At 33.3% G+C, this 22,183-nt stretch overlaps 1 protein-coding gene across 1 annotated transcript in view; it reads left to right on the top strand.

Moving 5' to 3' along the window:
• The first annotated feature begins 15,415 nt into the window (after window positions 1-15,415).
• The window catches only part of LOC134722115 (uncharacterized), a 33,264-nt gene continuing 26,496 nt past the window's right edge, over window positions 15,416-22,183 (top strand). The window contains exons 1-2 of the mRNA XM_063585639.1: window positions 15,416-15,550; window positions 20,823-20,882. The gene's annotated coding sequence lies outside the window, so the exon portion shown is untranslated. The remainder of the gene's footprint in view (window positions 15,551-20,822; window positions 20,883-22,183) is intronic.

Consider the following 22,183-nt stretch of genomic DNA (forward strand, 5'->3'; position numbering starts at 1 on the left):
ACTTAACCAACAAACATATCGAGGTCGAGGCTATAACGGGATAATATGACAACCAAGGACTTTTAACAGTTTTGTCAACGCAAAAATAAGATGGAAATTTGAGAAAGTTGTTTAACATTACATATTGTTTAAATCTAACTTTGTTTGTACAAGGACATGTCTTTTATTCCTACTAAATTATTCATGGTGGGATGTTTACCTCGACTTTTGTCAATTATTTAAAAAAAAACCTCAAAATTTGTAAAACCGCGTCATTTTATAATTTGTATGAAGTTGATTTACAACCAAAAGTTATTAAAACAACAACCCCAAAACTAACGAGTAAATATTTCTTCAACTACAAATATAGAAATTCGAAACATTCCATTACATTAATTTAACCAACAAAACAGAAGTTAAGCATCAAAAGAGCTAAAATCATAATGTAAAGGGAAAAAAATCTAAAATTAAACAGAGTTAGATAACAATCAAATCTCTAGCGTCCTTTCAAAGTAGGGTTTATAGACTAGAGCTCTGTTTATAGACGGTCAGTCAGTCAAAAATAGACACTGACTTGTTGTTACAGGCTTACAAATGCTTGGATACGTCCTTTTTTTTTTTTGAATTCAGGAAATTATTTGTAAATCGAATCTGTAAATGCGGTTTACATACACGATGCAACAGCACTACCATGATAAAACTTTAAGGAAAGACAAATGTGTCTTTTTAAATGAAAACTTTTTTTTCTCTCCCGGCACCATTGGAAAAACTGGCGACGAAGAATTAAGCCCTCCTAAATTGACCCCTGCAATGTTTCGCACGTTCTCCACAAGTTTATTTTGTGTCAAATTTGGTGTTGATGGTAAATATATTATATGATAGTCTTTTTTTCAAGTAAACATTATATGAAAAAAAGATCAAACTATTCTTACTTTTGTGCGCTCGACATGTGTAGTTTCTATCTATCATAATAAACAGCATGTATATCGTTCATTAAGTTCACTTGAGGCAGAAAATGTTTAAATCCAAAGAGATAAACGTGTGATATGGTGCTTTCGGTCCGGGATTCGCTTTTTGTTCGCTTTTGCTCTTTGTCCGTTGCTTCAAGTTCGGTCCATTTTACTTTTTGTCCGGTAATTTTACTTTTTGTCAGTCTCTTTTGCTTTTTGGTCGTTGCTAAAAACCAAATGTCGGAGAAAAAGCACCGTATCAAACGTTTGATAGATTATAATCACTACTACAGATTGTGGTATTCTGCTTTTCTGCTGTAATATTCACTTGACTGCTCATCTTCCTTCTTATCTGAATCTGTCGCTCTCTTCTGGTACTTTGATGTCTTCAGATGTTTCCAAACTTCACCAGATGTTTCGACCCTGTACCATTACATCCTCCAGTTGGCAGTTCAAAGAGGTGGCCAAACCTCTACTCATCAGCACAAGGCTTCCAGGTCAGATCATATCGGCAATGCCATAACCAGAAAGATGATCATTCAGCTGCATCTCCTTGCGATCTTACTGTTGTCTTCCTTGCCTTTCCGACTATTCCCTTTCCCTGTAGCATCCTCTATATCTACTACAGGAAAACCTCTGTAGCCTACTTCTACTGGGAACAGCCATGATGTTCAACCTCTCTACATATTGGCATCATCTCTGTGTACTTTTCTTTCTTCACATCTGTCTTCCCAAGGGACTGTCAGTTCTATTGCAACTAACATCTTTGACGATTATGACCAAACTACAATGTCTGGACGTAGGGTTATCTCTACACATTCTGGAAACACAAGCTTCTTGTCAATATCAGCCCTCTTGTTCCATTCACTGCCCTTGTCCAAGATGAAGTGCTGATGTGACTTCGTTGCATGTCCAGTATCTCCCTCTCTGACGAATCTGATCTGCTTTGCCTCTGTCTCTTCATTCTTCTCTCAATATCATCCCTGCGAGATGTTTTAGACCTTGTTGTGCCGTCATCGATATCTTCCCTGTGTCAGATCAACCTTGCAGCATCAAAGAATATTTGCCATAGTGCCTCTTTCACCACATAACTTGCAGCCTATCGATCCCCACTGGTGTAAGTTCCCCTTCATGAATGTGACCTACCGAATTAGACTACTAGTATTTACCGGATTTGTTATCTTATAAGCAACACGACAGGCCACATGTTGAGCAGGATCTGCTTACCCTTCTGGAGCACCTGAGTTCACCTCTAGTTTTTGGTGTTGTTTATTCTTAGTTTTCAATGTTGTGTCATGTGTACTATTGTTTGTTTGTCCTTTTCATTTTTAGCCATGTATGGCGTTGTCAGTTTATTTTCGATTTATGTGTTTGACTGTCCCTCTGGTATCTTTCGTCCCTCTTCATGAAGGAGAAGGAAGTGCATCGTACACTGATCTAAGTATGAATGAATACTGAATGGTTCCATCCCCCTTAAATCTGCCCATGTGATCTTTCTTTCTGGAAAGTCTCACTTCATCCATGCTCCTTGACGGCTAAGCTCTACTGCTTTGTCCTTTGTTCTTCTTCTACTGTTCTTATTTCTGACTGCACCATGGTGCTGTTCTCTTTTGTTAATGCGTTTGACCGCTGTTGGGAATGTGTCATGGTGTTGACCACTATGTCTTTGTGATGAAGAATACTTTCTGCTTGATCTACTGCAGTTCTCGCTGACCATTTTCTCCCAGTACGTTTCTTGATTCCAGCCTTACTAATCTTGCTATGCTTTAAGTCTGAGATTCATAACAAGTCTGCTCTTTTATACCTTGCATTCCTCCAAAGTTGATGTTAGAGGTAGCTGGAGTTGTGATGATCTACTGTAAAGACCTATGGCTGTAAAACTTGATAGTACTCCTAGCCATCTGCTGAGGGAACAAATTATCTTTCTTTCTATAGCTTCGACTGCTACTGGCATTTCATAGATCATGAGAAGCCACGCGAGTCTTGGTAACAACCCATGTTGGTATATCCAAGCCTTAAACTTCCCAGGTAATCCACACTTATCTACCTTCTTAAATAAAGACAACAGTAGTAAACCGCTGTTCAAAACTCGTAAATCTATGGACAAAAATTCCTAAAGTTTTGCCAAATACAGCTAAGGTAATCTAGGATCCAATATAGCCAAATCCCTCTAAGGTGACTTTGAAATGTTCCTGCTGGATACGAAGCATTAGCTTCTTTATAATTTCAAAATTCTTAAACGGAAAATTCAAGAAAGGTCTGATAAAATCATGTCAGTACCGAAGTACTGGCTGATGAGCTGATAATACCATAGGGGACTTTTGTCCACAAGCAGAGGTTTCGATCCAGCTTTAAAAAAAAATGAAAACAACACATAGTAAATTTTATGCGTTCGGTTCCCTTTTCTGGATTCAGTTTCATCAGGTATATATGAGAGATTTAATTTGAACCTTTAGTTTCTTTATGATTTGAAAACTAACTAACGGACAATATTAGAAAGATTTGTCATAAATCACCTCAGTCCCGAAGAACTGACTAATAAGGTTATGATAGTCTTAGGGATGATCGTCTTCCAGCAGCAATATTGACATTTTTCTGTAAACAATTAAAACAACACGTTATACATTGTATGCGTCCGAAGCGCTTTCCTGGATTTACCTTCACCAGGAACGCTTACAGCCGAATATTTGAATGCCAATGAAGTAAAAGAACCGACATAATTATAGAGTTTATAACCAGAAAGTCCCTAAAGAATTAGCCAAATCCATCTTACTGGTAATTTTGCCTGTGACCTTTGAATTTGAGTTTCAACATGGTGACACAGTATAATTATTTTTTACCAATTCCTAATAATCACCTGATCGTTAGTCACTATCGGCTATACAGCATTGGCAAACAATCAATAATATGAATTATCTTTTAAATACTCCTGGGAGCCACACAGAAAAATGAGGTGACGTCTTTAGATAATTAAACCATATTTTAAAAGTGAAAGAAAATATTAACTAACTTTTGTAAATTGTTATGATGTTAAAAATAAAAATAACGGAATTTATAGCCACGTTTTGAATGTAATGTAATTTTATCAAATACTGATGTTTTCTCTGAATAAGAGAGTGAATTGCTATTTCTAATGGCCATATATACTAGTAATAACAAACTCAACAAGATTTAAAAATAAAACTTACACATCAATTATATACTATCAACTACAAAAACTGGTTTGATCGGCGTCTTTGTCAACTTTGTGTCCAACTTAACTTCTTCAATTGCGTCGGTTCTTAAAAAGGTTTTTAATGGTGTTTTTGTGAGATTTATTTGTATGTTCTTTTTTAGATTTATCTGTCATTTGTTTTGCATGTCTGTGATGTATGTTTACACACTTTTTGCTGCTTTATCCCAATTATTGTCTCATTAACCTATTATTTTTGTTTGGTTCGGAATTATAAACAGCTATCATACAAGAAGAAGGTTTAGCTAACTATAAACAATGTTAACAAATAACATTCGTGAACTTTTTCCAAAAAAGTTGGTACAGTGTCAGGAATAACTGGTTGTTCACTGGTTGCGTTGGTTGATAAATTTTGATATTGTCAGTTTTTCTGACATTCCTTTTTTAATTTACCTTCAAAATCGGCATTTTATATGATTTAATAGATTTACATCTGGGCACACCCCAAAAAATAGGGTTTGATCTTATGTGCTCTCGAAGGGGAAGCTGATTCTGCTCTCTATATATCACCCGTCGTGTTACTAATGTAATATACTAATGTAAGTACAAACCATGCAGGTGATAAGTCCACTGTATATCGTATTTCGGGGATTGTGTTTACGACAATTGAAACATATCGTCGACATTTTAGAAGACAGGATTTCAACTTCTCCACTTGGAATTATTAGTTCAAAATCTTCTTTTGTAAGCAGCAGCATTACATCAAGAAAATAACTATACTAGAATATGCAAGCTATTGAAATTTTGTATTAACTGAGAGATATCATCTTCACATGCAGGCGCTGCTTGAATGCTTGTACAAAAACAATGGAAAATAAAGGCAACAGTAGTATACCGCTGTTCAAAACTCATAAATCCATGGACAAAAAACAAAATCGGGGTAACAAACCAAAACCGAGCGAAACGCATTAAATATAAGAGGAGAACAACGACACAACACCGAAACAGACCAATCATCAGACAAAACACCAGGAGAATAACAAATGTAACATGAAAACCAAATACATGAATTTGGGATAGACAAGTACCGTGCCACGTCTTATCTCAATATCTCAAAAATAAGAGAAAACACAAACGACTCAACGTTAAAATGCAACACAAAGAGAAACGAACAATATTATAACAATGACCATCTTCCTGACTTGGTACAGGACACTTTTAAAGGGGAATAAAAGTGGTTGGTTGAACCTGGTTTTAAGGCATGCCAAACCTCGCACTTTAATGGCAAAGTTAAATTTAACATTGAAATGACAACATAATATTACAGGACTACAATACAAATAAATAGGAGAACATATTAGACACAGAAAAACATGATTAACAGATAACAAAAAGCATCAGGTTTAAAATTCAATACGCCAAAAACGCGCCTTGCCCACACAAGACTCACCAGTGACGCCCAGATATAAAAGATCGAAAGTGAAAAAAGTACAAAGTTGTACAGCACTGAAGATCAAAAGTTGAAAAGATTTCGCAAAATACGGCATTGTTTTTATGCCCGGGATAAGAACATTCTTATTATATAGAACAATTCATACTATTGCAAACAGTAAATTTTATCAAATGAATATGAAAGAGATATACACAAAGAAACTAAAGTATTAACTAATTACAGAAAACTAAACCTGAATACATAACGCCTAGATATAAAAGATCGAACGTGAAAAAGGTACAAAGTTGTACAGCACTGAAGATCAAAAGTTGAAAAGGTTTTGACAAATACAGCATTGTTTTTATGCACGGGATAAGAACATCCTTATTATATAGAATACTTAATGCTATTGCAAACAGTAAATTTTAACAAATGAATATGAAAGAGATATACATAATGAAACTGAAATATTAACTAATTACAGAAAACTAAACCCAAGTATATCACAAAATAGACACACATCCGAATCAGTCCCGGCGTCAACGTAATTAAAAAAATTGTGACGTCACATACGATGGCGAAAAGGCAGAAACGTTATGACACATTTGAATTTATGAAATTTAGAAACAGCATGACGTCACATATGAAAAACTATCATTCAAAAATGAGATAGAATTAGGATTGATTTAGAACTAAATACTGATAATTCCTTTAAACAAAATGCATATTGCAATACTTATTAATAGCAATTAACTGTAATATATATATATGTCCAGTTTGTTATGAATCTAACTTCAAACGTAAATAATCGTACAAAATTTAATATAATTAATAAAGAGGAGGTGGTTAATTTTTCTATTCGTCATACCTAAATATATAATAAGAAGACGTCAACACATTTGACAAAATCTGATGAGAATTACAAATATAACATTAAACATGTAAACTAAATACATGAATTTGGGATAAACAAGTACAGAAACACGTCTTATAGTAATGCGAATTCACATTCAGCAAAACGGTCACAATCGGGAATAAGTCACGTTTGGTAATTAAAAGATTAGACGACATAATGACAAACCACAATCTACCATGTGGTAAAAATGTCCTTAGCTAGTTTGGTTAAAGAGACATCATATGGATCAACCAATTCGTGATAGTGTCCATAAAATTTACGGAGTGTCAATTTTAATCTGTCCTCCTCATAACTTTGTTGGAGCAGTTTCTGCGTAAGGAGCACACTCCTGTATATGAAGTCCGTATAGTGTGAACAAGCACGTGAATAACGTATCAATTGTGATATGTAAACACCATACGAAGGGGCAGAGGGTATGTTACTGCTGAGAAATGGGAAATTGATAGTTGGGAAGTTGAAATCGTCCCGTTTATCATAGATTTTTGTGTGAAGTCGTCCATCTACGTCAATATTGAGGAAAAGATCAAGGTATGAAGCAGTCCTTCTAGTATCAGTAGTATCCTTAATTTAAAGTTCACTGGGATATATGAGATGTAAGTATTGGCTGAAGTATGGGTTGTTCAACGATAAAACATCATCAATATATCGAAAAGTAAAATTAAAGAATTTCGCAAGGTGCTTTTTCTTTTTGTCTTTTAGAAGGTTCTGAATAAATTCTGCTTCATACGAATACAAAAACAAATCAGCCAGCAGGGGTGCACAATTAGTACCCATTGGAATACCGACTGTCTGTTGAAATATAAATCCTCCAAACTCAACAAATATATATAGAGTTGGAAACTTAGTTGGAAGCTTAATTCACAATTGAAAAGCTGAATTTATCGGTTTTGTCGAACAATTTTGTTCTCAATTTCTCGATATAAGACTTTACAGTAAAATTACCTTTAATTTGATAACACTATTGTAGATAAAAAGGATGAGTTCTCCTTCCATTTTTAAATATTATTCTGCGCTTCTATTATATTAGAAATGATGATTAATATTCTCATATGTGGGATTTGCGTGTGATATATTTCATCTGGTACTAATTGTTTGGTATTACTCCTTTTTTGCGACGATTTCTAATGGAGGAGTTATTGTTTTTACACATCTTGCACAATCAAATGGACTCTACTCCTTTTCGAGTGTTTATTTACTGTCAATACAACATAATATCTATTTAACATTTCACCTTTTACAAACAAGTACAAACCAGATTGATTAAAGCAATCGCACATATTTCAAATCTAGTCATATAAGATAACGAGAGAAGATTATTTACACGTTAAAAGCAAATTATTAAAAAGACTTTAAACCATGAAACCGAGATACAAAAAAAACCCAACATGTATATTTAAGAAAAGGGTCTGAAGATACCAGAGAGACATTCAAGCTCACAAATAGAAATGAACTAATAACACCATGAATAAAAAACAAACAGACAAATCAACAAACAAAAGTACACAAAACACAACATAGAAAACTAAAGACTAAGCAACATGAACTCCACCAAATCTAAGGGTGTTCTCGGTTGCTCCGGAAGGGTAAGCAGATCGTGATCCACATGTGACACCCGTCATGTTGCTCATGTTAGTACACACTGGAATCAAGTCTAATCTAATTCAGTAGGTCACACTCGTGAAGAGAGGACGGGATTGTAGTTGACATCAGGAACATATCTGCTATAATCTGTGTCAGGACAGTCAACCAACTTGTGATGTTGTCCGCAAAATGAACAAAGGAATGATTTCAAATTCACCATTTGGAGCTTTTGATTTAAGACATGATAGGAAATAAAATATACAAAAATGTCGGTAGATATTTTGGTATAATGCTTAATCCACCTAAAATCACAGATAGATTAATTTGATTTAAAAAAAATATTTAAACCATCAAAATACTTAGTAGAGGGTATTAAAACAAGTCAAATAAAGGGCAAAATCCACAGTCATTCTCTTCTTCCTTTGTGTAATTCGGTCAGTAAAAACAAGTTCATTCTAGCACTCACAAATGTTTATACCTTTCGATATCAGATATATCAATATTTCAGGCGACCGATTCAGACATTGCTGAATTCTTAGTATGCTACAACTATAAAGATGATTGGTGAATGTGATGAAAGTTTCCAACTCTACTCCTCGACCCAGACGCAGTAATGGTCATCGTCATCATACATCACCTTAATTACTAACTATCCATAGGGTGTCTCTAATAATGACCTGCTGCCATTTATACAACGGTCATTATGCATTCATCACATTCGCATGTAGCTAAATTCGTCGCCAATTTCAAAACTTCAGTCATTTTACAATTTATTTATGGAATAAAGGCAAAAGGAGTTACGAGTAGTATACCGGTGTTCTAAAGTCATTGTTTCGAACCCTCACTCAAACCAATACAAACGTAACGAAATCATTTTGCAAGTCACAGACTTTTCAAACCAGTTTATATACACAAATGATGTTAATAACACTTCTCTGCAAAATATGTTATTCAAAGGCCCGAAATAACATGATCCTAAATCCATGGATTAGAATCATATCTTCAAAATACTGATGGATTCAGTCGAGGACTACGATAGACAAAGCGTTAAATAAAGGCAACAGTAGTATACCGCTGTTCGAAGCTCATAAATCGATAGAAGAAAAACAAATTCGGGTTACAAACTAAAACTAAGGAAAACACATAAGAGGAGAACAACGACACAACATTAAAATGTTACACACACAGAAACGAACTAAGCATTAGACAAAATCCGATGAGAATAACAAATATAACGTCATCAAAACTAAATACATGCATTAGGGAAAGAAAAGTAAAGTGACACGTCTTATAGAAATGCGAATTCACATTCAAATATAAGATGTAAGAGGAAACAAATGACACAACAGAAACACAACGTTAACATGTAACACACACAGTAACGAACTATAATATAACAATGGACATATTCCTGATCGACTTGGTACAGAACATTTACAAAAAAACAAAAAAACAACATGGCGGGTTGAACCTGGTTTTGTGGCATGCCAAACCTCCTGCTTCAATGGCAATGTTAAATAAAACATTAAAATGACAACATAACATTACATGACTATAACACAAATAAATTGAAGAACATATTGGGCAAACACACACACGAATAATAATTAACAAAAGGCACCAGGTTTAAAATTTAATACGCCAGAAGTGCGTTTCGTCCACTCAAGACTAACCAGCAGCGCCCAGATACAAAAAGGTAAAAAGTCCAAACAAGTACAAACTTGAACAGCACTGAGGACCAAAAGTTCAAAATAGTTGTGCCCAATACGTTTTTTCTGCTTGGGACAAGAAAATCTTTATTATTTAGAATAATTTATACTTTTGCAAACAGTAAATTTTATAAAATAACTATACAATAATTAAACGAAAGAAAGAAAGCAAACACTGATTATTTATGTGAGTTCGTTAATACAAATCAGAATTAAGAAACTGAATGGATCTATGAACACCCATGTCAGATGTTTAAAGACCAAACTGTGTTGCAATCACTTGTTCTACCTAAATGACAAATATGTCCTTGTCTCCGCAGCCCCAAAAAACATTATACATTTCCACATTAAATTAACTGCTTAATAAATGAACCAAGTACTGACAATTCAGTTCGAAACTCAACATATATACCCACGACATTACCAAAGAGGAAGTTCTAGATAAGCATAGGTCTGTTCTGTGTTATGAATTTTAACCAAAAAATGAGGAAAAAGTAAAATCACAAAAATACCAAACACCGAGGAAAATTCAAAACGGAAAGTTCCTAATCAAATGACAAAATCAAAAGCTCAAACACATAAAAAATGGATAACAACTGTCATATTCCTGACTAAGGAGAGGCATTTTCTTATGTAGAAAATGGTGGATTGAACCTGATTTTATAGCTAGCTAAACGTCTCACTTGTATAACAGTCCGTTATATTGACAACGATGTGTGAACAAAACAAACAGACATAAGGTCAAAATGTAAAACAATAGGGTACACCAATCAAAATTAATCACTATAAAAACAAATAAATATCTAACGAAGAAACACAAAAAAAAGGCACACAGACAAAGCACATTAGTAAAATGAAAGACAAGAATACAATGATTTACCATAGCACAATAACGGGAGGTCAAAGTACAGAGCAACGCCAAATATAACAAAAACAAAAACAATAAGGCATAGTATACCCAAAGCACATGAGCAAAATTTAAAATAAAAAATAAAAGTTGACCATAGCACAATAACACAATGATGGTATGTATATATAAGTACAGAGCATCGTCAAATGGAACAGAACTTGATCTTCCATCACTGTACTCCTTACAAACAACGATATATTTCTGGGTCTTCCAAGTGCTCCACGAATCATCTTTCTAAATCATCAACATCAATTTTATCAGCAATCAAAGCCGGGCTTCCAAGTAAAACTACATATTTAAGAGGTGCCGCGAAATGTGGAAACTAAAAAAATTCAAAGATCAAAGGAGTGCATACAATCTTATACCCAATTTTTTTGGCAATCAGTATTAACTGAAGATCGAATCGGAAGAGTGTGTCTGCTTTATTTCATTTAAAAAAGAATGGCTTACGTAGATACAAGCCCTTGTCTTAGGGAAATATCAATCGTACTTTGTCAAAAAATCACTCTGATTCAAACAAAACTGAAACTGAATCATTAATTAAGATGCTTGATTTCGTCATTGACAACATGTTTGTTACGTTTGGGGGACGTGCTTGTTAACAAATAATCGGCATTCCATATGTAAAAACTGTGCCTATCTTGCCGACTTATTCCTTTATTCGTATGAGGCTGACTTCATATCGGAACTTCTTAGGAAGAAAGAAAAGAAGTTTAAATTTACTTTCCGCTATAAAGATGATGTTTTCTCACTAAATAATTCAAAATTGTGTGAATATGTTGAATGCATGTATCCCATCGGATTGGAGATAAAAGATACAACAAATCCAATTGATTATGTCTCATATCTTGACTAAAATGTGGAAATTGACAATGAGGGTCGGTTCAAAAAGAAAACTTTACCACATGAGAGAAGTGTTCAGCCTCCCAATTGTGAACTTTCCCTTTTTTGTAGTAGCATTCCGGCAGAGCCTGCATACGGAGTATATATATATTTAAATCAATACGATAGTCAATGGTTTGTATTTCCTACCATGATTTCATTGATAGAGAGTGAACCAGAAATTCCAAGTGTTGAAGTTTAAATCATCCCTAATTAAGTTTTTCCAGGCGCCATCACGAGTTGGTTGATATAGTTATCAAAGGTACCAGGATTATAATTAAGAATGCCAGACGCGCGTTTTGTCTACATAAGACTCTTCAGTGACGCTCATATAAAATGTGACAAGTAAAGTTGAAGAGCATTGAGAATCCAAAATTCCCAAAATTTGTGCCAAATACGGCTAAGGTAATCTATTCCTGGGATAAGAAAATCCTTACTTTTTCGAAAAATTCAAAGTTTTGTAAGCAGTAAATTTATAAAAATGACCACATAATTAATATTTATTACAACACCGAAGTGCTGACTACTGGGCTGGTGATACCTTTGGGTATAACTTCATAACCATCATACCAAACTTAAGGCAAGTTATCATCTGACAAACTATCAATAGCCATAAAATGTTGCTCTTTTAAGAAAGAAAGTCGTGCAGCTGGTGATGTGCATTTACTATAGGCAACTAAACAAACAGATTTATTGTGCGAACAAATCCACTTCTTATAATAATGGAAACAGTTATTTTACCGTTCTTGACATGAAGTCTGGATATCACCAAATAGACTCACAGCATATCACTAGCAGGTATCATCTTTCCCAGTTGCATCCTCGGGTTCTAGGAGTTCAACCGGCTTCCATTTTGGAGTTTGTCAACAGACTATTTACCAAAAGAATAAAGGAAGAGTCCAAAGACGACCTTCTGAGTTAAATACTATGATGAAAAAGGAAAATTATCAACTTCAATCAAATCTTCCGAGAGACGCTTTTTACATGAAGTTAAGTTGATTTAATTATTTGATGTGCACATTATCTGTCCTTATCCTTCAAATCATAACGACCAAAATTAAAGGACACAGAAACATCTTTAGTTCCCTTTTTTAACATATGTAGTACAAACAATTAATGAATTTAGAACAAAGATGAAATATTCAAACTGGAAATACTAGTAGTATACCAGAAGTCAATATATTATGTTCAAGAGTCAACGTATTACATGTGTAAGACATTAAAAGTAAATGAAATATAGTTTTGTACTTTTGGAAACCTGTGCAGGTGGAATTAAGAAGACAGCATTAATCTAGGAAAGTCGAAAATTCGGTTACTTTTTGTTTGGTTCATTGCTGTAGTCAAGGGTGAAATTTGAAACTTTGATCATCTCATCACAGTTACAATAAGTTTATCTAGTATATTTCTCTTTTTTACATTATAGTAAAGGGCTAAATATGAGTTGCAGCAAATAAATCTTTCAAAGTACCATTCAAAGTTAATGTGAAACTGCCTATTCTAGAGGTGGCGCAAATATAAAATTTCAATCCTGATATCTACGATGAGTTTATTTCTAGAGGATGTGGAAACTAAGGCATTCCAGAGATCATGTTCAGAGTACATATAATCTAAAACTCTTTCGTACATTTGAAAATGCCTGTACTAAGTCAGGAATATGGCAGTTGTTGTCCATTCGTTTGATGTGTGTTTCCTTTGATTTTGCCATTTGATAAGGGGGCTCTCCGTTTTAAATTTTCCTCGGAGTTCAGTATTTTTGTGATTTTTCTTTTTTTCCATCTTGCAATAGTATTAAAACATTTGACTTTTCAATACTGTACACAAGTATTCTTCATTCCAAAGTAAAAGACAAATCGAAAGAGTTGGTATTGCTTTATTTCATTAAAAAAAAAGAATAGCCAATGTAGTTACAACTATATAAAGAATTCGTGACTCTGATTAAAAAACAATAATATCTGAAAATGACATTATCAAGACATTACCAAAATTCAGCTTGATTTACTCATTGACAACATGTGTGTTACGTTTGTAGGACGTGTTTTTCAACAGACTGTCAGCATTCCAATGGAAACCAATTGTGCCCCTCTTCTTGTCGACTTGTTTCTTAATTATTTTGAGGCTGACTTCATAAGGAAGAAAGACCAGAAGTTAGCAACGTCCTATCTACTATATAAATGGTGTTCTCTCACTAAATAACTCCACATTTGGTGACTATGTTGAACACATATATCCCATAGAACTTGAGATAAAAAAAAACCAGACACAGATACACTTAAACGGTCTGTCTCACCGTCTTGACTAACATCTAGAAATTGACAAAGAAGGTCGTTTGAAAACAAAACTTTACGACAAAAGAGATGATTTCAGCTTCCCCATTGTGAACTATCCATTTCTATGAAGCAACAATCACCTTCCCTTTTCAAGAATGTGACCTACCGTCGTGAAAAGTACCCAAATAGACTATTTACCGGATCAGTTTTTTGAGTAACATGAGCAACACGCGTACGACTGACGGATGCCACACTGTGAAATAGGATCTGCTTACTCTTACCTGACATCACTTTTAGTTTTTTGTGTGGTTTGTGTTGCTTAGCCTTTATTTATATATATATATATATATATATACAACTCGTCTAAACATCAACCCAACAATGTTAGATCTGCAAATTTGCTTTCGCAAATTTTTGGTTCTTCCCTCGCCGGGATTCGAACCCATGCTACTGTGATATCGTGACACCAAATCGCCTGCACTGCAGCCGTCCCGCTAGACCACACGACCACCTGGGCTCTCAAAAAAAGAGCTTTCGGTGGCCATATGTTACCTTTCCACGTCAGTTTTAATCTAGCGGCGTACTACAGTACATGATATATATATAGGCGTAAAAAATAAATTTCACATGTGCAGATGTATATATTCATTATCGATAGAATGGAACTGTTAATTTTTTTACTTATTTTATTATTTTATTTAATGAATATATATATATGTTGTGTCTTGTGTACTTTCACTAGTTTTTCTGTTTGTCTTTTTCTTTTTTTACCATGGCGTTGTCAGATCATTAGTATAATATTTTCGATCTATGAGTTTGGCTGTCCCACTGTTCACTGGTATCTTTCGCCTCTCTTTCGATAATATATGTTTCAGAGATTTTTTGTATGATAAAGTTGTGTGAAAGCTAGAGTTGATAACCTACATCTGTCGATCTAATTGTAAGGATCATCCAAAACACATACTAGACACAGTTATTTATCCATTTATGACCATTCATGACGAGATTCTTGCTTAAATCTGCATTTTTTTTAGACAGATTGACAAATGATATGTAAAACTGTATATACGAATTAAGAAAATTTGTTAATTTGCTGAATTATTAAAACTTATTTAACAAGTACCAAATATTTCTTTTTGTTCTAATACATTTTTCAACTTAGCCATTTAAGGGGGGATAACTCTAATAGTAAAAATTCTACAAATTATCGTTACAGAATATTTGGATTTTTTAGCAAGTACCTTACAGCGTATCACATTACATATATTCTCATATTTTATTTAAACCGTTTTAATTGAAAAGATATGATGTAGTGTTCATTTTTCATTATGAAAAATTAACACTATATCGTATAGTTTGAACTGGTTTCCTGTTCATAGTTGAATAAACTGTTTCTGTCTTACCTGAACTGTGTGTTAATGATTTATGAAAAAAGTAAATAAAGGAAGACATAAACTATTTTACAGTGTGGAAGTACACTTTGGAATAATAGAGAAGCTCTGGGGAATACCTATGACAGCTGTCATTCGTTTTTAAAGGTATATTTCTCTAATTATCTAACTGATACCCACCCTGACTGGTTACTTACATCACAAGGACATGCAAAACGGGGCATATTATGCATTTCCCACGTCATCACAACAATTTATTACAATTAACTTCGTTTTCTTAGTTTGACAATTTTGTTGTTAATTGACATCTGATACTACTATACCACATAGTAGTCTCAATTGACACAGAGCAGTTGACATGGTTGATAGTTTAAAATTGTTTCTTTTCTATATTTTTTTTTACTGTTTATAATTGCAACCAAAACAAAACACATATTATCCCAGTACAACTGTATAGCTGATTATAAAGCTGTCATTATTATGACATACAATATTTAAAGATAATACAGGCGCGGATCCAGAGGGGGGTTCCGGGATTGGAACCCCCCTTTTTTTGGTCGATCAATGCATTTGAATGGGGACATGTAATTGGAAGCCCCCCTTTGTCCTGGGTTAGGAACCCCCCCCCCCCCCCCCTTTTTAAAATGGCTGGATCCACCCCTGTTATAGATATTCTCAGGCTTGTAACTGGTCTCTTTTGTCTCGCCTTGATGGAGTCAATAAGCGAGACATAGGCACCTTCAGTCAGGGTTCATAGACTTTGAATTTTTACATAACTTATATGTCATGTATGTTAAAGTATTGCTATTTTAAATTCAACATTTAAAAAGAAGAAGTTGTATGATTGTGAATGAAACAACTCTTCAAAAGGCACCAAACAACACAGAAATGTTTAAACATTTTATCAGGTACCAACCTTCACTCTAACCTGAAACAGCAGTCCACCTTCACAATATAGAAAGATACACTCAAATGCTGCTTTGTGGCCAAGGTTATAATGAGAGGTCTTGTAGTTGAAGTCACTGCCATGCATAGTAGCAGGAAATTAGTTTATGGGAAGACAATAATAGCAGTACATCTATATTTTGATTTTATAAAGGATTTTCTTTTTGAGAAACTTCACGTACAGTGTATTTTAAAGTAGAACATAGCCATTCCAGTTTGATACAGTCATGACAGTGTATAAAAAAAAAATCCTGTTTTTTTTTTTAATTTGATTTAATGTTTCATATATGGCTGAAAGTATTTTGAAATATAAAATAAAGTATTGATATTGGTTAGGTCAAAGACATATTTTAAAAATCTGTTTAGTGGAATGAGGAAGAATAAGACCAGATAGATGTAACATGTGTAACAACTGTAATTATGATATTGTCCAGGATAAACTTTACAAATCAAGATATGTCTTAAATAACTAAACATTGAAGCATTTGATGTGCAAAGTATATGTATAAACATATGAGATTGAGACATTAGTCCTAGATGCACTTAACAAATAAAAATATGTCTTTAATAACACAAGATAGGAGCTTTTGATGTGCAAAGTAAATACCGGTACATTGTATATCAACATATGAGAAAGGGACATTAGTCCTAGGTGCTACAAAAAATATGGCTTAAATAACATAAGTTTGGAGCTTTTGACATGTTTGATGTGCAAAGTATATATATCAAGTTATCAACATATGAGGTAAAGGCGTTAGTCCTTGGTGCACTTAACAAATAAAAATATGTCTTTTATAACACAAGGTCATGAAAGTAGAAGGAATCCATGCACAAAACATATAAATATACATAACAACATACTGATTAAGATGTTAGTCCGACAGAGGTAGTTACATTTGACAAATAAAGATATTTCATTTATAAAACAAGATTAAAGCAATTGATACACCAAGAACCATATAACATGCATCAACATACTAATTTAGATATAAGACTTAGATGCACTTCAGTTGACAAATCAAGATATATGTGCATAAACATACATTTCAGTTTATAAACAGGAGGGAAAATGTCTGTATTTATACCGTATGAATCCTCCAATCAAATAGCCCTTTAAGAAGGAAGTAATGCTTCAGTAATGAAAACTGATAAACCATTGGCTTCTTTATTTGTTAGTTAATTTTAGATTATAAAACCTTTCAATTACCTGTAATCAGATTCTAGTATATTTATGGTGTTTCCCTTCGCAAATGAAGGACTTTTGGTGAGCTTTGTTTTCAGTACCTCTTAGTTATTTCATTGTTTTAAAACCAATTGCATGATTATATAATTACAATTTTGTAAATTCAGAAATTAATGTGAGGTTTGATTATTGTGAATAATGAGACTGGATGAGTATCACAATAACAAAAAGTCACATTCTGGAATCTGGTGCTATATTTTCTATGAAGATTTTTATTTAATCACAATAATTGTTCTCTTATTTAGGTTTGTTAGTTTGATATTGGAAAAAAAATAGCACAATGAAGTACTCAAAATTGAGAATGGAAACAAGGGAATGTGTCATATAGACAACACCCCCTATTGAAGAGTAGGAAACAGTTAAAAGCCACCAATGAGTCCTTAACACAGCTGTAAAATCCAGCACCCAAGGGTGAACTTCAGTTGCCTCCCTAAAAAATGTATACTTGTTCAGTGAAAATGGATAGGTGCAAAAATGCAACAACGTTAAACATGTTTTGTGAGATCTCAACCCTCCTGCTATGCCTCAAGCCAATGTGAAAATAAACCCATATAGCAATACTTAAATGTCATCAGAATCTGTAAGATTGATTCACAGAGCCATTCCAAAATGATATTCCTTTGACCAATAAAATGAAACCTAAATGATCATATGTGTTCATCATGACAAGGATGCATTTAAAAACAAATAAAAATCTTGATAAGACTTGTTGTTTATTGTTGTAGCAATGCAGTTATACATATTGCATGCTTCTTTTTGTTATTTATAGACTTGTAATATAAAAAATACACCCAAGTAAAGTTACAAGAAGAAGCGTTCAATTCTAAAGTATTTAGATTTGTATCCATTCCATTATAACACAACTTTAGATGTGGTGTAAGGTCAAGTAAATGTTATATGTATATTACTATTTGTAATTACCTGTAGCTATGGCAACATATAATTAAAGGAGATCCCATTAGTAGTGTTATTCACCATATTCAGTAAGTCACAAAAAAAGAGAGTAAAAGATAAAAAAAAAACTAATTAAGAAATGTACAATACATAGGCTTTACAGTTGTCTCATTGGCAATCAAACCATTTTTCTTTTTTTATATTTAATGATAAAAAATAGAATAAAAAAAAGTTCAATATTTGGACTTTTAAACAATCATTGGTAGATGAATGGGAGAAAAAGAGAATACAAATGTGAAGTCTTAGTCTCAGTTATTGTTCATTTTGTCATTTACTAATTTTGATGATATAAATGAACAATTAATCAAGATTTTAATTGGAAACTTAGTTTGAAGGGGAAAATTTATCTGCCAACTAGGATTCAATAAATCATTGTTTTGCATGAAACAAATGTTGCAGAATGTGAGTTGTAGGGAATACAGTTAGACTGTTGTTTGAACTATTTGTATAAAGCTTAACATTTGAACAGGTTGAAGACATGGATACTTCATTCTTTGTATACATATGTTATAAAGCTTGCATCTGTGACATGTCCACTATCGTTGTCTCTATTTTCACTGTCAAGTGACAGCTGAAATTAATGTAGAGGTTTTTTTTTTTTATCACTGATGAGTTTTAGGACAAAATTTATTTGGATTTGGCCTCCTTACAAGGTCAATCTGGCAGACTTCATTTGGATGTGGCCTCACTTTCATGGTTCGTTGGTCAATGTTGAGTTTTTGTGTTTTGAACAGGTCTGTTTTCAAATCCAAGCAATACGTAATATATATTTGATGTATGGTATGATTTTTAGGTTTACATGTTTGTCTGGCAGGTGTCATATGACCTTTTTAGCTCACCTGGCCCAAAGGGCCGAGTGAGCTTATGCCATCACTTGGCGTCCGTCGTCGTCTGTCGTCGTCGTAAACTATTTCAAGAATCATCTCCTCTGAAACTACTAGGCCAAATACTTCCAAACTTTAACTGAATGTTCCTTAGGGTATCTAGTTTATAAATTGTATCCGAAGTTTTGATCTATCAACAGACATGGTCGCCATTGCTAAAAATAGAACATAGGGGTCAAATGCAGTTTTTGGCTTATAACTCAAAAACCATAGCATTTAGAGCAAATCTGATTATGGGTAATAATGTTTATCAGGTCAAGATCTATCTGCCCTGAAATTTTCAGATGAATCAGACATTCTGTTGTTGGGTTGCTGCCCCTGAATTGGTAATTTTAAGGAAATTTTGCTGTTTTTGGTTATTATCTTGAATATTATTAGAGATAGAGATTAACTGTAAACAGCAATAACGTTCAGCAAAGTAAGATTTACAAATAAGTCAACATGACCGAAATGGTCAGTTGACCCCTTTAGGAGTTATTGCCCTTTATAGACAATTTTCAACCATTTTTCGTAAATCTTAGTAATCTTTTACAAAAATCTTCTCCTCTGAAACTACTGGGCCAAATACTTCCAAACTTTAACTGAATGTTCCTTAGGGTATCTAGTTTATAAATTGTATCCGAAGTTTTGATCCATCAACAAACATAGTCGCAATTGCTAAAAATAGAACATAGGGGTCAAATGCAGTTTTTGGCTTATAACTCAAAAACCAAAGCATTTAGAGCAAATCTGACAAGGGGTAATATTGTTTATCAGGTCAAGATCTATCTGCCCTGAAATTTTCAGATGAATCAGACATTCTGTTGTTGGGTTGCTGCCCCTGAATTGATAATTTGAAGGAAATTTTGCTGTTTTTGGTTATTATCTTGAATATTATTATAGATAGAGATAAACTGTAAACAGCAATAATGTTCAGCAAAGTAAGATCTACAAATAAGTCAATTTGACCAAAATTGTCAATTGACCCCTTAAGGAATTATTGCCCTTTAAAGACTTTTTTCACAATTTGTTCATCATGTTGACTTACTTTAAAAAATCTTCTCCTTTGAAACTGCTGTATCAATTTCAGCCAAACTTAGGCTAAATGAGTTTCAGAGTATCTAGTATACATTTTATATTTTATTTCCTTGTATGTAAAGAAACATAGCTCCAATGGCTAAAATAGAACATAGGAGAAAATGATTTTTTTTGCTTTTGAAGAAAACAGGACGATCCAAAGAACATTTAAATAAATTGAAAAGCCAAAATAATCATTGATGATAGATTTCACCAAAAGAATTTAGGTGAGCGATTCAGGCTCTTGAGAGCCTCTTGTTTTCTTGGTTCATTGGTCTAGTTTAAGTTTCTGAAGCATGTCCTCTCTTCAATACTATAAGTACTAGGTCAAATATATCTGGTGTATTTCATGTTTGTAATGTGTGAATGTCTGTAACTTTATATACATGATATACATATTAATGAAAACAATTTATCATTCAACTATTTAAAAATTAGTTCTCAAACTGTCAAAAAATTAAATGGATTCACATGAATTACATGAATTAGGGAATTAAGATATCTCCATGAGTTGCTTAATATTTTGCTAATATATTATTTTTCTGTTTCAGGTGTAATGTGTGTAACACTATGATGTCATAGTTGTGGATCTTAAACTTTAATTATGATAGGTAAGTTTATAAAATTACAAAATAAAATTATTGAAAGATGAAAAAATTGAATATAAATTGAAATGACAAAAATAGTCTAAACAACTTTTAATTAATTTATGCATGGTAGACTTCAATCCTATATTTTGTTTACTTATTTGAATGATCACCTATAATTTTGTGAAAGTTCATCTTTTTAAGTGCTTTTTAATGAGGATAAAGATATAGGTCAATGTCAGAAAAATATAAACTTTTTATTATGAGGCTGAGAAACTTGGGAAGGGCAAGGTGTATTGCACAAAAGCAAAAAAAAAAATTGGGGGGGGGGGGGGGGGGGAGAGAGGGGGAGTCAATTCGCAACAGCATAGTATATTGCACATAGGCAAAAAAAAGTTCCAAGTTCTTTGACTACTGTTAGAAACCTATTGTGTGTGAAATATTTAATTTCAATCCAAATTCAAACCAGTATCAAGCGCGAAAATACTGTGCCCCAACTGTTTAGGGTTGGACCTCTGCATTCGTATCCAGGTGCACTTGAAGAAGCAATTTATTATTTTTGTTAACAATATAAAAAAGCAATAAGCAAAAAATAGTTGGGAAGCAACTACATATAGTATAGTTTTGCCTTTTGGGCTGGCTCTTATGCAAGTGTGTGTGTCCTTCTTACATAACTCAAAAGAAGCTTTTTTTTTAATGATGAGTTTAAATTTATAATTGAGTCCCACTTTCTAGGCTGTTTGACTTATTTGATATGATTTAAAAGATTTAAATATGCAGAGTCCTAGTTGTTTATCATGTAATCAATGATTAATGATGCATGTTAATGTAAACCTACATTTCACCAAATTGATGATGGTTAGCACGTTTATTAAAGATACAAAAAAAATGACTTTTTCTTGTAAAACAAGACTAGTCATCCAATTAATTTGCAGATTCTAATTTGAAAATAGGAAAATAATCTAGTAAAGTAATTGTTTGTAAGGAAATCCCTGAACAAATTATTACATGTAAGAAAAAGATTACGCTCTTTGAAATCTGGAGTTAAAATATCATCAAGGTAAGGGTTTATATTTATTATACTTTTTTATTAGCTTGAATAATGTAGTTACTCAGTTTGACCTTAGCTGTAAACAGGAGCAGGAATTTGTCTGCTTTATAAGGGGTTCATTTTAATAGTGCCAATAGGAATACCTACAGCATGTTGATGAACTGTATTCCTGAAACATACATAGATTTTGTCAATGAAAAAATAGAGATCTTTGATCAATATAATACAGTTCCAGTAAATTTATCCAGCATTATTTATCTTTTTCATTAAAGAA

Source organism: Mytilus trossulus, chromosome 6 (genome assembly GCF_036588685.1).
Source record: "Mytilus trossulus isolate FHL-02 chromosome 6, PNRI_Mtr1.1.1.hap1, whole genome shotgun sequence".
NCBI classification, from domain to species: Eukaryota; Metazoa; Mollusca; class Bivalvia; order Mytilida; family Mytilidae; genus Mytilus; species Mytilus trossulus.